Genomic DNA, 17,028 nt, shown 5'->3' with positions numbered 1-17,028 from the left:
TAATTCAACTCTGCTTCATAATGAAATTACAGCTGTTCCTTGTGGCAGAGAGGCCTAAAGGTTTGAGTGGTAGAACCTAGTGTTTCAGAAATAATTTCAGTCAGAGACAGAAAACTAAAAAAAGCAACAGATTCCCCAGGAACACACACACACACTCACAAGTAGAATTTTGGGTGTGTAATTTACTTAGGTCTGACACAGCCTGCTGGCCAGGGGAGGTGGTGGGGGTGAGGGCAGCTTCAGAGAAGAGCACCCACTGCCAGCACAGTGGAAGTGTAAGCTCTCTTTAAGGAATATGGGTCACCTCCGCCAGCACAGAGGCCCCAGGGGCATGGTGGTTTGCAAAGACAGTATCCTCAAAGGCACCTATCCAGATGTCCCCACCCATATCTTAGGATCTTAGGTTTTTACCACCAAGACCCTGACATCTTGCTACCAGTCCTGCCTTGGCTGACCAATACAAGCTCAGTTTTGAGCGCTAAGCCTATAACAATTAGGTATTGAGCCGGCTGAAATGACATGCACTATCCCAACTCGCTGGCGGTAGGGACATTAGCTGCGGCTCTCGGTCAGTTATGTTGCTTGCAGGCTGAGTTCTTTGAGGTGCTTCTCGTGGTCACCATATATGGAGAGCAAAGTCTTAAAATCTCTGATTAAAATTGTTGAATTATCAATTTTCCCTTTCAGTTATGTCACTTTTTGCTGCATGTATTTTAGGACTCTTTTGTTAACTATGTATACATTTATGAGGGGTCATATCCATTATGAAATGTCCCTGCTTATCTCTCAGAATATTCTATGTCCTAAAGCCAATTCTGTCTGACATTAATAAGCCACTCCACCTCTCTTATGATTACTGATTGCATGGTATATCGGTTTCCATCTTTTAATTTTAACTTATTTGTATCTGTGAATCTAACGTGTATGTCTTATGAACTGTATATACTTGGATCTTGCTTTTTCATGTAGCCTGACAGTCTGTAGTAGATCTAACAGTATAGTATAATAAGTCTGCTAGTCTCCTCTCAGTTTTTGCTTATCTGATAATATCTTTATTTCAATTTCCTTTTCAAAGAATGGTTTTATTGGATATAGAATTCTTGGTTAAGAGCATGGTACTTTTTCCCCAGCCCTTTTAATATGTCATTCTACTGTCTTTCTGGACTTCATTATTTCTAGTGAGAAGTTAGCTATTGTTGTCCCCCTATAATGATGAGTCATTTTCTCTTGCTGCTTTCAAGATTTTTCTTTGCCTTTGGTTTTCAGAAAATGTCGAGGTGTGGTTCTCTTTTATCCTGTTGAAATTTCATTGAGTTTTAGGATTTGTAAGTTAAGGTTTTTCATTAAATTTCGGATGTTTTTTGGCCAGTTTCTTGAAATATGTTTTCTACTCCTTTCTCCCTCCGCATTTTGGGACTCCCATTAAAGTTGGAACACTTGACTCCAAGGTTTCTAAGACTCTTTAATTTTCTTCAATCCTTTTTTCTCTGTCCTTAGGTGTGGACAATTTCTATTAGTCTGTCTTCAACTTCACCGATTATTTCTCCTGTCATCTCCGATCTGCTGTTGAAACCATGTAATCAATTTTTCATTTGAATTACTATACTTTTCAAATCTAGGATTTCCATTTGGTTCTTTGTAATACTATTTTCCTATTGAGATTTGCTTTGTGTTGCTTCATTGTTAGCATTTCTGAAGTTCAGTTCAGTTCAGTTCAGTTCAGTCGCTCAGTCGTGTCCAACTCTTTGCGACTCCATGAATCGCAGCACGCCAGGCCTCCCTGTCCATCACCAACTCCCGGAGTTCACTCAGACTCATGTCCATCGAGTCAGCCATGCCATCCAGCCATCTCATCCTCTGTCGTCCCCTTCTCCTCCTGCCCCCAATCCCTCCCAGCATCAGAGTCTTTTCCAATGAGTCAACTCTTCACATGAGGTAGCCAAAGTACTGGAGTTTCAGCTTTAGCATCATTCCCTCCAAAGAAATCCCAGGGCTGATCTCCTTCAGAATGGACTGGTTGGATCTCCTTGCAGTCCAAGGGACTCTCAAGAGTCTTCTCCTACACCACAGTTCAAAAGCATCAATTCTTTGGCGCTCAGCCTTCTTCACAGTCCAACTCTCACATCCATACGTGACCACAGGAAAAACCATAGCCTTGACTAGACGGAACTTAGTCGGCAAAGTAATGTCTCTGCTTTTGAATATACTATCTAAGTTGGTCATAACTTTTCTCCCAAGGAGTAGGAGTCTTTTAATTTCATGGCTGCAGTCACCATCTGCAGTGATTTTGGAGCCCAAGAAAATAAAGTCTGACACTGTTTCCACTGTTTCCCCATCTATTTCCCATGAAGTGATGGGACCGGATGCCATGATCTTCATTTTCTGAACGTAGAGCTTTAAGCCAACTTTCTCACTCTCCTCTTTCACTTTCATCAAGAGGCTTTTTAGCTCCTCTTCACTTTCTGCCATAAGGGTGGTGTCATCTGCATATCTGAGGTCATTGATATTTCTCCCGGCAATCTTGATTCCAGCTTGTGTTTCTTCCAGTCCAGTGTTTCTCATGATGTAATCTGCAGAGAAATTAAATAAGCAGGGTGACAATATATAGCCTTGACGTACTCCTTTTCCTATTGGGAACCAGTCTGGTGTTCCATGTCCAGTTCTAACTGTTGCTTCCTGACCTGCATACAGATTTCTCAAGAGGCAGGTCAGGTGGTGTGGTATTCCCATCTCTTTCAGAATTTTCCACAGTTTATTGTGATCCACACAGTCAAAGGCTTTGGCAGTTATTTGAACATATTTATAGTGGCTGCCTTGGAGTGTTTCCCTGCTAAAAGTAAAAGCTGGGTCTGTTCCTAGTTTCTTCTCCTTTTTGTTTTTTTGTTTGTTTGTTTTTCTTGTATATGGGTATAACTTTCCTAGGGTTTTTTGCATGTCTAGTAATTTTTGATTTAAAAAAACTGGAAATTTTAGATAATATTTTAGCTACTCTGAGTTCCATTTTATATTTTTGACGGTTATTGGGTTTTTCATATTTTGTTTAATAAGATGCTTAAACTGCAGACTCTGTTTCCCTGATGTACAGCCTCCAGTCTCTGCTGTCATACTGATTTTTAATTAATTGGTTTTTTTACTTTTGGCCTAACTCCGTGGCATGTGAGATCTTAGTTCCCCAACCAGGGACCGAACCCACACTTCACGCATTGGAAGACATAGTCTTAACCACTGTGCTGCTGGGAAAGTCCCTCTGCTGTTTTATTTTTGTTTGTTAGTTTGCTGTGTTTGCTTAGCCTGGCTCCCTAGTGATTTCCTCTGTGACTAATTGCTTAGTGGTCAGTCAATGCTTTGGGCAGAGGTTGTACTCAAATACCTTGAGCCAGTTAGGCTTTCACCCTCTGCTGATTGATATGTGTGGATTAGGGAATGCATTCAAAGCTTCAGCCTGTACTCACGTCTCCCTCATCTTTTAGTTTTTGCTGGATCCTCCAAGGTCTGTTGGATCTCCTTTATACATATGTAGTGTCCCAGTCAGCCAAGGAGGTGAGCAGCTTATCTCAGCTCTTCTATGCCTGCTTCAATTCCAGGATCGCCCTGTTAAATTTCTGGCTGCTTCACCACTTGCTCTGAACCTGAACCTTATCTTCAAGCTGGCAGGGATGCTTGAAGCATTTTCCCTTGTGTCCAACTAAAGTGAAAGTGAAGTCGCTCAGTCATGTCCGACTCTTCGCGACCCCATGGACTGTAGCCTACCAGGCTCCTCCGTCTGTGGGATTTTCCAGGCAAGAGTACTGGAGAGGGTTGCCATTTCCTTCTCCAGGGGATCTTCCCGACCCAAGGGTCAAACCCAGGTATCCTACATAGCAGGCAGATGCTTTACTTTCTGAGCCACCAGGGAAGCCCTGACTAAGTCCAGCTAAGTCCACTACTTGTTACTGGAGAGATTTAGGACTATGGTCCCTACACTGAATAGGGTCTGACTCCTCTTGCTGATATGAGATTCTCTTGTAAAACTGAAAACTGTCCAGTGAAATAAAACATAGCAAGATAAAATTCCAGGCTCTGAAACTTTATTCAGGGAATTCTACCAAACATTCAAAGGAGAGTTAATACCAAGATTTCACAAACTACCAGAGAGAAAAAAAAAAAGATGGAACATTTAACAACTCATCTTATGAGACCAGCAAGAAATTTAACACCAAAACCTGACAACACAGGACAAGAATGGAAAATTAAAGGGTTTTCATATAAGCATATTCTCTCCTATAAGCATAGTAAGTAAAAATCCTAAATATAAATCACAGTTTTAAACATGCATGCTCCTAAGTTGCTTCAGTTGTGTCTGACTCTGTGAGACCCTGTGGACTGTAGCCCTCCAGGCTCCTCCGTCCATGAGATTCTCCAGGCAAGAATACTGGAGTGGATCACCAGGCCCTCCTCCAGGGGATCTTCCTGACCCAGGGATCGAACCTTGTGTCTCTTAATGTCTCCTGCATTGGCAGCCAGTAGCGCTACCTGGGAAGCCCAATTTTAAATATATCAACACATAGTCTATCACAAACAAGTTTATTTTTTAAATGTAAGGCTAGTTTAATATTGGAAAGATCTATACCTTCAATGTTCTAGATTTGGCTCAAAAACGATGTGCAGGGAGCAGTGTATATTTAGATATGGATAAATCCTGCAATAAGAAGAGGTAGTGTCCTTCATTACCTATCTCTATGAAATGAACTCTTTCTTTAATATCCTGCAGCAGTATTTCCCAAAATATTTGCCTTGGAACAGTAATTTTGGGAGGAAAAGAGGTATTGGAAACCAGTAAGTTTGGAAAAACCTGTGTACTATGCTCTGTTCCCACTTAAACTTCTAGGTGGGAGTGACAGGGCATATTAGCATATTAAACACCCTGAGAAATACTGCAATAAACAAACTTACTTATGTTTGTTGAAGCCAGTGCTTTACCAAAGTGCAGAATCCTTTTCTTGGTATGCCTATTACTAAAAGGCAGAGCCAATATTTTGTGGAGCCCAAAGTGCTAGTAACCAAGAGTCCATACAGCAAATTATCTCTTATAAAGAACAGTATTTTGCTAGCTTGAAAGAGGCCCTAAGAGACCTATTTACACTGAGAAAGATATTTATTTACTTCAGCTATTAGATATCACATATTTAATGTTGTTATTAGTATTCATTATAATTGTTTTCTAGCTTAGGTTATAGGTATTTAGTGTATAAAAATCAAACAATGAAGAAAATTTTTATATACAATATTGAAGTTCTCTAATTCCCTCCCTTAGAGATAATTGTTATTATCAGTTTAGTGTTATTATTCAGTTTTTAATATTCACATTTTTTGCAAAGCTTTTTTTAGAATAATTGCTCACTAGCAGAAGAGTTCATCAGTTTCTGCTAATGAAAAATAGACATATCAATACCTCTACAAATAAATATGAAAATATCAGTTTAAAAAATATGTACAAAGGAGTTCTCTGGTGGTCCAGTGGTTAAGATTCTGCCTTGAGATGTGGGGAACGCAGGTTTGATCCCTGATCTAAGAACTAAAATCCCACATGTTGCAGAGCAACTAAGCCTGGACACCACAACTGTGGGAGCCCACGCTCCACAATGAAAGATCCCGCATGATGCAGCCAAGATCCCACATGCCACAGCTGAGACCTGATGCAGCCAAATGTATATATATATACACAAAATATGCATAAAAGAGGAACACTAAAAGTACAGGGACTTTCCTTGTGATCCAGCAGCTAAGACTCCACACTCCCAACGCATGGGGCCCAGGTTCTATTCCTGGTTGGGGAACGAGATCCCACATGCCAAAATGAAAATTGAAGATCCTGCATGCCACAACTAAGACCCAGTACAGCCAAATAAATAAAAATAAATATTTTAAAATGTTAAAGGTAAAAGGAAAGATAAAAGAAGGAAAAAACCCTCAGGAAAGGAAAGCTGAACACTATGACATCTGATTAACTTTAAGGAAGAAATGGAACACACCAAAGATGGGAAACAAACTGGGATAATTTATTTATTTTTGGATACACAAAATACTTTTTTGAATGTTTCGACAGTTTCATAACATACAGTTTTCACTATGGCTATTATAAATCAAGGCATACTTACACAGGAAAGTATTCACAGGCATAAAATTAGTTTATGCAGACAAGAGAAAATGGATAAAAGACATCAGTAGTTGACAGTTATGACTGATGGAGAGAAGGTGTCGCTCATTCACAATAATCCAGGATTTGGAACGAAATGAAGGTCAACAGAGGAAGAACGCCAAGTCAGTGTCGGCCTGTTGGCAGCTGGAGCATCACTGTTGCCAAGGGAGACAACTAGGCACTCACTGTCCCTTCTCCACTGGTGACGTTTCCAGGGATCAGGCGGGAGTCGAAATGACAAGAGAAAGGGCTTTGTAAATAAGGCCACAGAAATTATCATAGTGCTCAGTCTTTTGGATCATCCAATTCATCGCCATATCTGACAGTGGCATCCAGGCCTGTTTTGTGGAAGGATCTCATTTTCTTCTGTGCTGCAACTTCAGAAGTTTCAGGTCCAGTCCCCACATTTATTTTCCTTTGACATCTCAGGTTGAAATGTCAGAACGTTTATTTCCTATTCCTCCAGCTGTCAGATTAGTTTCATGTTCCCCTGCGGTTCTTCTCTAGCTTTAGTGTACCTTTCCTCCAGTGTGGCCACAGAACTATGTACAGTATTCTGGAGGTGACCTCTTCTGTTTCTTTTACAATGCCCTGCCTAATGGCCTCACATTGGTGTTGCTCTCTGTGGCCAAAGAACCATGCTAGTCTGGACTAGCATGTTCAAAGAACAAAAGGATTGCCTCTGACACCCCGCTAGCTTGGTTGCCTTGGTTTAGGTGGCAAAGAGATCTAGACAAACAAATCAGGAGACCTGGCACATAGTCTGGTATTATCAGTAATGAGCTATATGTCACCTTGTAAGTTATTTAAATTTTATTGGTTATCATTTCTTCACATATTAAATGAAAGGATTGACTTTTAGATGCTCTTTAGTTCCCTCCCAGCACTGAATTTATATAATTACGATATGTAGCTTGAGCTTCCCTGGTGGCTCAGACGGTAAAGCGTCTGCCTGCAGTGTGGGAGACCCAGGTTTGATCCCTGGGTTGGGAAGATCCCCTGGAGAAGGAAATGGCAACCCACTCCAGTACTCTTGCCTGGAAAATTCTATGGACTGAGGAGCCTGGTGGTCTACAGTTCATGGGCTCGCAAAGAGTCAGACACAATTGAGCAAGCTTATCATTATTCTCTACATTGTTACACCTCATAGGAATTTTTAGTAGTATATTTGTATCTTGGCATTTCATTTACTGCAGTTGGCTAGTGTCAACTACAAATGTAAATGTATCACCTTAAAGCCTCAAATCTTAATGTAACATATAATTCTGCATCAGTGTGTAAGGAACCATATCCAGAGTGCATTTCAAAACCCCTACCCTTTATTTTCTTGTTCTAAATCACAATTCTAACGGCCATCATCAAAAAAATCTACAAACAATAAATTCTGGAGAGTGTGTGGAAAAGACTTACACTGTGGGAATGTAAATTGGTTCAGCCACTATGGAGAACAGTATGGTGGTTCCTTAAAAAAACGAAAATAAGCTGTCATATAATGCACTCCTGGGCATATATCTGGAGAAAACCATAATTCAAAAAGATATATGCACCCCAGTATTCACTGCAGCACTATTTCCAATAGCCAGGACACGGAAGCAACCTAAATGTCCATCAATAGTGGAATGGATACAAAAGATGTAATACACATATACAATGGAATATTACTCAGTCATAAAAAGGGGAATGAAATTGGGTCATTTGCAGAGGTGGCAGATGGATCTAGAGAGTGTCATACAGAGTGAAGTAAGCCAGATAAAGACAACTATCATCTGATACTGCTTATCTGTGGAATCTAAAAAAATTTATGGTTATGGTGGGGAGGAGGGAAGTGAAGAGATAAACTGAGAGATCAGGACTGACATATACACTTTCAGTTCAGTCACTCAGTCGTGTCCAACTCTGCAACCCCATAGACTGCGGCACGCCAGGCTTCCCCATCCATCACGATCTCCCAGAGCTTGCTCAAACTCATGTCCATCGAGTTGGTGATGCCATCCAACCACCTCATCCTCTTTTGTCCCCTTCTCCTCCTGCCTTCAATCTTTCCCAGTATCAGGGTCTTTTTCAACGAGTCAGTTCCGTGCCAAAGTATTGGAGCTTCAGCTTCAGCATCAGAACTAAAGAGCCTCTTTATGAAAGTGAAAGAGGAGAGTGAAAAAGTTAGCTTAAAATTCAATATTCAAAAAACTAAGATCACGGCATCCAGTCCCATCACTCCATAGCAAATAAATGGAGAAACAATGGTAACAGTAAGAGTCTTTATTTGGGGGGCCTGCAAAATCACTGCAGATGGTGATTGCAGCCATGAAATTAAAAGACACTCACTCCTTAGAAGAAAAGGTATGACCAACCTAGACAGCATATTAAAAAGAGAGATATTACTTTCCCAGCAAAGGTCTGTCTAGTCAAAGCTATGGTTTTCCCGTAGTCATATATAGATGTGAGAGTTGGACTATAAAGAAAGCTGAGCGCCAAAGAATTGATGCCTTTGAACTGTGGTGTTGGAGAAGACTCTTGAAAGTCCCTTGGACTGCAAGGAGATCAAACCAGTCAGTCCTAAAGGAAATCAGTCCTGAATATTCACTGGAAGGACTGATGCTGAAGCTGAAGCTCCAATACTTTGGCCACCTGATGTGAAGAATGACTCATTGGAAAGGACTCTGATGCTGGGAAAGATTGAAGGCGGGAGGAGAAGGGGACAACAGAGGATGAGATGCTTGGATGGCCTCACCGACTCGATGTACATAAGTTTGAGCAATCTCCGGGAGATCGTGATGGACAGGGAGGCCTGGCGTGCTGCAGTCCATGCAGTTGCAAGGAGTTGGACATGACTGAGTGACTGAACTGAATAACTGATTCAATCTGCTGTACACCTGAAACTAACCGCCCAATGTTGTAAATCAACTATACTCTAATAAAATGTTTTTTAAAAATCACAACTCCATTCATTTATACATTCTTTTTATTTTAATGTTAAGTTCCTATAATTTGCCAGTAAGACAGATATTATTTCTGTTCTTATTGAGCTTACAATCTAAAGACTGGTACAGGTACTTGAATAAGCCATGACAAGAAAATGTGATCCTATGGAAAACACTAGGGAATATTTAGCAGAGACATCTAACCACGTCTCAAAGCAACCTCAGTTTTTTTAAATAACCTTTGACTTCACTATTTGAAACTTTGAACATTTAAACAAATTACATCTGCAGCTTTTTTTTTTTTTTTAAATTACAGACTTAGTTGCTCTGTGGCATGTGGGATCTTCCTGGATCAGGGATCAAACCCATGTCTCCTGCATTGGCAGGCAGGTTCTTAACCACTGAGCTACCAGGGAAGGCCCCAGTTCTTTATTTAAGATAAGATAATTTAAGTAATAACATTAGAAATTCTCCTTTCCCTAAAAAAATAAGTACATTCAGACACCTCCATATCAATAACACCTGACAACCCAAGAGAATATTTTCCAAATGGCTTTAATAGTAGCTTATTTATTAGTTGATAAACAACCCTGCAATTTTTCTAAGTTTCTAAGTACTGTGCAAAAGTGGCCCGCCATAGGTGAAATAAATCCAATATAATTTATCCATTGTTTACAGAAATGTTTCAGCTGTATTCTATATGGGATGCCCCACAAATCAGTGTAATACATTTGTTACAAAGGAACATAACTGGCCAACACGGACAAGTCTTTTGTCTATTAAGACTGTAAAGCTTCACTGTTGTTATTGCTGAGTATTTTTAATATTAAATGTAATAGTTTTGACTTTTATTATTTCTCCATTATAAAAGTAATATAGAATTATAGTCAAATTAGAAACTCTTAAGTGAGCATAAAGAAAACAATCGCCCTTAAGGTCCCAGTCAGATATAACTCACATTAACAGTTTAGTGTATAACCTGCTAGCTGGTTTTTCCCCTTTCTTTTCTTTACTTTTTAAAATGGACTTCAACTGTACAAATTTGAAATAATCAAAACCCTTACTTTATAACACATTCTCATCATTGACTCTTTATTATTTATCTAATAAGCTAATAAATATTTGCCACTATATGCAAGACCTACAGTGAGCTGTGCTATGCTCAGTCGTGTCTGACTCTCTGCAATACCATGGACAGTAGCCCGCCAGGCTCCTCTGCTCATGGGATTTCCCAGGTAAGAATACTGGAATGGGTTGCCATTTCCTTCTCCAGGGGATCGTCCTGACCCAGGGACTGAATCCGTGTCTCTGAGGTCTCCTGCCCTGGCAGGCGGATTCTTTACCACTGCCCCACCAGGGAAGCTCAAGATCTCGAACAGAGACAACCAATGACAAGTTATTGTCAATATTCTAGATGTTTTCCTATGCATTATATGTATGTAGAACTTTTTTTAAAGTGGTCCTTTCTAGCCAAGATCTCATCAGTCTAGCATCCACAATTAAGAGATTGAAGTGAGAAGCAAAGATTGTCTTAACACATATTTACCAATGAACTACTAGCATACCAATGAACAGATTATAAACTCTCAAAGTAACCAATAAACATTTGTATCATTGGAAGTACTGAACAGTATTCCACTGCACAAATTTGTTACAATTTATTTAACAGTCTTTTTTTAACATTTAGATACTCTGTTTTTTAAATTAGGTAAGAATGTAAAAACATCCTTAAATATGCTTCTTGACTCATATCTTGGCCCATATCTTGACCCATCTATCTGATTATTTCCACTTGTTGGATCAAAGGGTATGCACATTTTCAGGGCCTTTGATACAACCTGCTAAATTGCTTTTAAAGTTTAAACTAATTTAGCTTCCAGTGATCTCACTAGGAAAGTAAGGCTCCAGATGCCAGAAAACCTCAGGCAGCTAGAAGTTGGTGGTATAAATACAACAATCAGACCTGAGGATGGGTAGGGCACTGACAAAGTATACTATGCTTTAGGAAGAAATCATATATGCAACATTTAATTAGAATATTCTAGCATATTTTTAGGTTATATATGCAAGAATACTGTAAAATCCATGATGGAAAAAAAGCAACATAAACAAAACTTTGTGTGGCCAGAGGTCTAGTTCAGTTCAGTCACTCAGTTGTGTTCGACTCTTTGCGACCCCACAAATCACAGCACACCAGGCCTCCCAGTCCATCACCAACTGCTGAAGTTCACTCAAACTCATGTCCATCAATTCAGTGATGCCATCCAGCCATCTCATCCTTTATCGTCCCCTTCTCCTCCTGCCCCCAATCCCTCCTAGCATCAGGGTCTTTTCCAATGAGTCAACTCTTGGCATGAGGTGGCCAAAGTATTGGAGTTTCAGCTTCAGCATCAGTCCTTCCAATGAAATCCCAGGACTGGTCACCTTTAGAATGGACTGGCTGGATCTCCTTGCAGTCCAAGGGACTCTCAAGAGTCTTCTCCAACACCACAGTTCAAACGCATCAATTCTTTAGCGCTCAGCTTTCTTCACAGTCCAACTCTCACATCCATACATGACCACTGGAAAAACCATAGCCTTGACTAGACAGACCTTTGTTGGCAAAGTAATGTCTCTGGTTTTTAACATGCTGCCTAGGCTGGTCATAACTTTTCTTCCAAGGAGCAAGCGTCTTTTAATTTCATGGCTGCAGTCACTATCTGCAGTGATTTTGGAGCCCAAGAAAATAAAGTCTGACACTGTTTCCGCTGTTTCCCCATCTATCTGCCATGAAGTGATGGGACCAGATGCCATGATCTTAGTTTTCTGAATGTTGAGCTTTAAACGAACTTTTTCACTCTCAGTCAACACCAAAATCAGATTGATTATATTCTTTGCAGCCAAAGATGGAGAAGCTCTATACAGTCAGCAAAAACAATACCAGGAGCTGACTGTGGCTCAGATCATGAACTCCTTATTGCCAAATTCAGACTTAAATTGAAGAAAGTAGGGAAAACCACTAGGCCAATCAGGTATGACCTAAATCAAATTCCTTATGATTATACAGTGGAAGTGAGAAATAGATTTAAGGGACTAGATCTGATAGAGTGCCTGATGAACTATGGACAGAGGTTCGTGACATTGTACAGGGGACAGGGATCAAGACCATCCCCATGGAAAAGAAATGCAAAAAGGCAAAAGGACTGTCTGAGGAGGCCTTACAAATAGCTGTGAAAAGAAGAGAAGCGAAAAGCAGAGGACAAAAGGAAAGATATAAGCATCTGAAAGCAGAGTTCCAAAGAATAGCAAGGAGAGATAAGAAAACCTTCCTCAGAGATCAATGCAAAGAAATAGAGGAAAATAACAGAATGGGAAAGACTAGAGATCTCTTCAAGAAAATTAGAGATACCAAGGAAACATTTCATGCAAAGATGGGCTTGATAAAGGACAGAAATGGTATGGACCTAACAGAAGCAGAAGATATTAAGAAGAGGTGGCAAGAATACACAGAATAACTGTACCAAAAAGATCTTCACGACCCAGATAATCATGATGGTGTGATCACTCACCTAGAGCCAGATGTCCTGGAATGTGAAGTCAAGTGGGCCTTAGGAAGCATCACTACAAATAAAGCTAGTGGAGGTGATGGAATTCCAGTTGAACTATTTCAAATCCTGAAAGATGATGCTGTGAAAGTGCTGCACTCAATATGCCAGCAAATTGGGAAAACTCAGCAGTGGTCACAGGACTGGAAAACAGGTCAGTTTTCATTCCAATCCTAAAGAAAGGCCAGAGGTCTAAGTTTCTTTCAAAAACCAAAGTATACGATGAATAAGTAGAAATATTTTTTTTAATAAAAAATATAACTATTAAATCCTATCCAATTTTTATATGTCTGTAACCAGTCCTGGGTGTTCATTGGAAGGACTGATTCTCAGGCTGAAACTCCAGTACTTTGGCCACCTCATGCGAAGAGTTGTCTCATTGGAAAAGACCCTGATACTGGGAGGGGTTGGGGGCAGGAAGAGAAGAGGATGACAGAGGATGAGATGGCTGGACAGCATCACCGACTTCATGGACATGAGTTTGGGTGAACTCCGGGAGTTGGTGATGGACAGGAAGGCCTGGTGTGCTGCGGTTCATGGGTCGCAAAGAGTCGGACACGTCTGAGCGACTGAACTGAACCGAACCCTTAGGCCAACTTGAAATGTTCAATAGGTAAAGCTTCAGGCAGATGAAGACCTAGAAAAAATATTTTTTAAACCCTTACATGCTTCTATATATACATGTAACAAACTCATATTAAATATTTTTCTAACATGAATTTAGTAATTTAGTAATAATCCCACATCATTCCAGTCCTCCTGCTTACCATTTATTTTGGTTTTAGAAATGGTAAAAAATTCATCAAGTTTTATATATATATATATATATATATATATATATATAAACAACATGCACATATGTTTATATATTCACAAAGTAAAAAAATAAGCAATAAAAAGTATACAATGAAAAATAAATCTTATGTGTATTCCTAATGTTACTATCCAAACACAGTCACTCTGAATGGTTTCTTACATATCCTTAAGACTGTCTAAGCAGATATCAAACACACAGATAAAAAATATGTGTGTGTATTCTCTCTCCATTTAAAAAAAAAACATATGCTACAAACTACTGTATCTTAGAGACTATTCCATATTACTACAGAGGTATCTGCCTCAGAAAAAAAATTTTTTTTATTGAAAGCACAGAATAAAACATGTTCAGGGCTTAGGGGAAACTACTTTTGAGGAAGGCTCAGTAGATACTCTGAGATTACTGCAATAAGAAAAAGTTGAAGGAGACATTCATTTATTCATTCCTTCACTTACTCATTCACCATGATTCAAATATTTAACAGCTATGGAACTTACTGGGTATTAGAAGTATAATGAATTAGAAATCATTTCTACCTTCTAGGAGTCATAGGCTATTAGGAAATATACCCATATAAACAATTCAGCAATTGTAATACCATATGATGTGATGTTATGCTATACACTGGCAACACAAAGAAGTAATTAACTCTATTTGTACCAGGAACAAATGTTAAGCATTCATGGGTATTATCTCATATAAAACTTACCACAACCCTATTACATGCCTGCAGGGGTTCTTTATTAGTCAAGGCTTTATTAAAAGTCCCCACAGTTGAGAGATTGAGCAAAAGTTGCCTTGCTATATATTTACCAGTAAATCAATCACTTATAAAATTAGTCATTAGATATCCTTCCTTACATAACATCTTTCTGTTCCTATTAGCCTGTTTGAAAATTCACTCCAAACTGTTTGCAAAATGAAATTGCGAATTTCTTGCAAAAGATGTAGGACTTTCATGAAGTCTTGGAAAGTAACAGCAGAGAATTGCTCAGATTACAAGCAAAACCACAGATGAAAATAAGAATGTTGTGGAAGTATACTAGTTAATAATTGAAGAAGAGAAATTCCAAAAGGGTAGTGGCATTTCACAAGAAAATGATTTGAATGGAAAAGAAAAGTAAAATATCTGTTTTATGTATCGTGGTGGTGGTGGTGGTTTAGTCACTAAGTCTTGTCCGACTCTTGTGACCCCATGGACTGTAGCCCACCAGGCTCCTCTGTCCATGGGATTTTTCAGGTAACCTAAGGCAAACCCTATAGCAGGTATACAAAAGATAACAGTGGCACCAATAAGCACAGGACTATGGAAAATCACCAAATCAAAAGGATGAGAGCAAGAAAAGAAGAAGAAAGGAACAAAGAAATTACAAACAGCCAGAAAACAATTAACAAAATGCCAACAGTAAGTCCATACCTAAACCAATAATTACTTTAAATATAAAAGAATAATTATCTAATGAAAAGACATAGACTGTCTTGGGACTCCCCTGGCAGTCCAGTGGTTAAGACTCCATGCTTCCACTGCAGGGGCCACAGGTTTCATTGCTGGTTGGGGAACTAAGATCCCGCATGCTACCCCCTAAAGACATAGAGTGTCTGAATGGATTAAAAAAACAAGACCCAACTATATGCTGCCTATAAGAGACTCACTGAAGCTCTAAGGAAACAGACTAAAAGTGAAGAGATGGGAAAATGTATTCTTTGTAAATGGAAACCAAAAGAAAGCAGGAGTAAGCTATACTTCCCCTGGAGGAGGAAATGGCAAACCATTCCAGTATTCTTGCCTGAAAAATCCTCATGGACAGAGGAGCCCGGCAGGCTACAATCCATGAGGTCACAGAGTCAGGCACGACTGAGCAACTGAGCACAAGCACAAAGCTCTATTTCAATCAGATAAAACAGGCTTTAAGGCAAAGACGTATAAGAAGAAAAAAGGAAGGTGATTATATAGTGATAAAGGGGTCAATCAAAAACAGGATGTAATATTTGTAAATATTTATGCATCTAAAATAGGAGGAGCACCTAAATATATAAAGCAAATACTATCAGACCTGAAAGAAATAACAACATAATAATAGCAAAATAATCCTTTTCAACATGGATAAGTAATTCAGACAGAAAGTCAATAAGGCAACACTGCATTTCCTACATTAGACCAGGTGACTTTACTGATGAATTCTACCAAACATTTAAAGAAGAATTAATACCAATCCTTCTCAACCCTTTCCAAAAAATAGAAAAAGAGGGAACACTTCCAAATTCATTTAATGAGGCTAACATTACCCTGATACCAAAATCAGACACAGATGCTACAAGAAAAGAAAATTACAAATCAATATCCCTGATAAACATACATGCAAAAATCCTCAACAAAATACTGGCAAATCAAATTTAACAATATACTAACAGGACCATATACAATAATGAAATGAGATTTATTCCAGGGATGTAAGGATGACTCATAATCTGCAAATCAATCAATTTGATATATCTCATTAACAAAATGAAGGATAAATATTATATGATCATGTAGAAAAAGCATTTACAAAATTCAACATCTATTCATGATAAAAAACTTCAAACAAAGTCGGTATGGAAGGAATGTACTTCAACAAAGTAAAGGTCATTAAGACAAACTTCCAGCTAACATCATATTTGATGGCAAAAAGCTGAAAAGTTTTACTTTAAGATCAGAAACAAGCTAAGGATGCCTACTCTTGTTACTTTAACTCAACATAGTACTGGAAGTCCCAGCCAGAGCAATTAGGCAAGAAAAAGAAAGAAAAGGCATTCAAATTGGAAAGGAATATGTAAAATTGTCTTTACTTGCAGATGACATAATATTATATATAGAAACCCTCAAGGACTCTAACAAAAACTGATAGAATTAATAAATGAATTCACCAAAGTTGCAGGATACAAACTCATATGTAAGCATTAATTGTATTAAAAACACTGACAATGAGCTATACAAAATGGAAAATAACAAAACAACATGACTTAGTTTCATCAAAAGAAATAAAATATCCAGGAATAAATTTAACCAAAGGAAAAAAAGTCTGTATACGAAAAACTATAAAATATTGATGAAAGAAATAAATGGAAAGTTATTCTGTGCTTACAGATTGGGACAATTAATATTCTTAAAATGTTCTTTATACTACCTAAAGAAATCTCAAATTCAGTGCAATCCCTACAGAATTCCAATGACATTTTTTGTAGAAATAGAATGAATAATTCTAAAATTCATATGTAATCACAAAAGACCCCAAACAGCCAATGCAAACTTGAGAAAGAACAAAGCTGTAAGTATTACATATTCTGATTTTAAACTATATTACAAAAGTATAGTAATCTAAACAGTATGGTTTTGTTATAAAAATAGACACATAGCTCAAAGGGACAGAATAGAGCCCAGAAATAAATTCATGCATATTTGGTTAATTAACTTATAATGAAGGAGCCAAGAATATACAATGGGGAAAAATAGTCTCTTCAATAAATGGTGTTGGGAAAGCTGGACAAGAA

General features: G+C 38.6%; 1 long non-coding RNA gene across 3 annotated transcripts in view; it reads right to left on the bottom strand.

Annotated features, from left to right (window-relative positions):
* Positions 1-6,017: 6,017 nt before the first annotated feature.
* LOC114117862 (uncharacterized) overlaps positions 6,018-17,028 on the bottom strand; it is a 37,647-nt gene continuing 26,636 nt past the window's right edge. For 2 of the 3 annotated variants that reach the window (XR_009597657.1, XR_009597658.1), the window contains one exon: positions 6,018-12,853. This is a non-coding gene — a long non-coding RNA (uncharacterized LOC114117862). Of the gene's footprint in view, positions 13,318-17,028 lie in introns of all 3 variants that reach the window. The other variant, XR_003591452.3, reaches the window with a different exon arrangement.

The sequence above is a fragment of the Ovis aries genome, chromosome 1 (assembly GCF_016772045.2).
Source record: "Ovis aries strain OAR_USU_Benz2616 breed Rambouillet chromosome 1, ARS-UI_Ramb_v3.0, whole genome shotgun sequence".
Classification (NCBI taxonomy): domain Eukaryota; kingdom Metazoa; phylum Chordata; class Mammalia; order Artiodactyla; family Bovidae; genus Ovis; species Ovis aries.
This window is presented reverse-complemented; position numbering and strand designations above follow the sequence as displayed.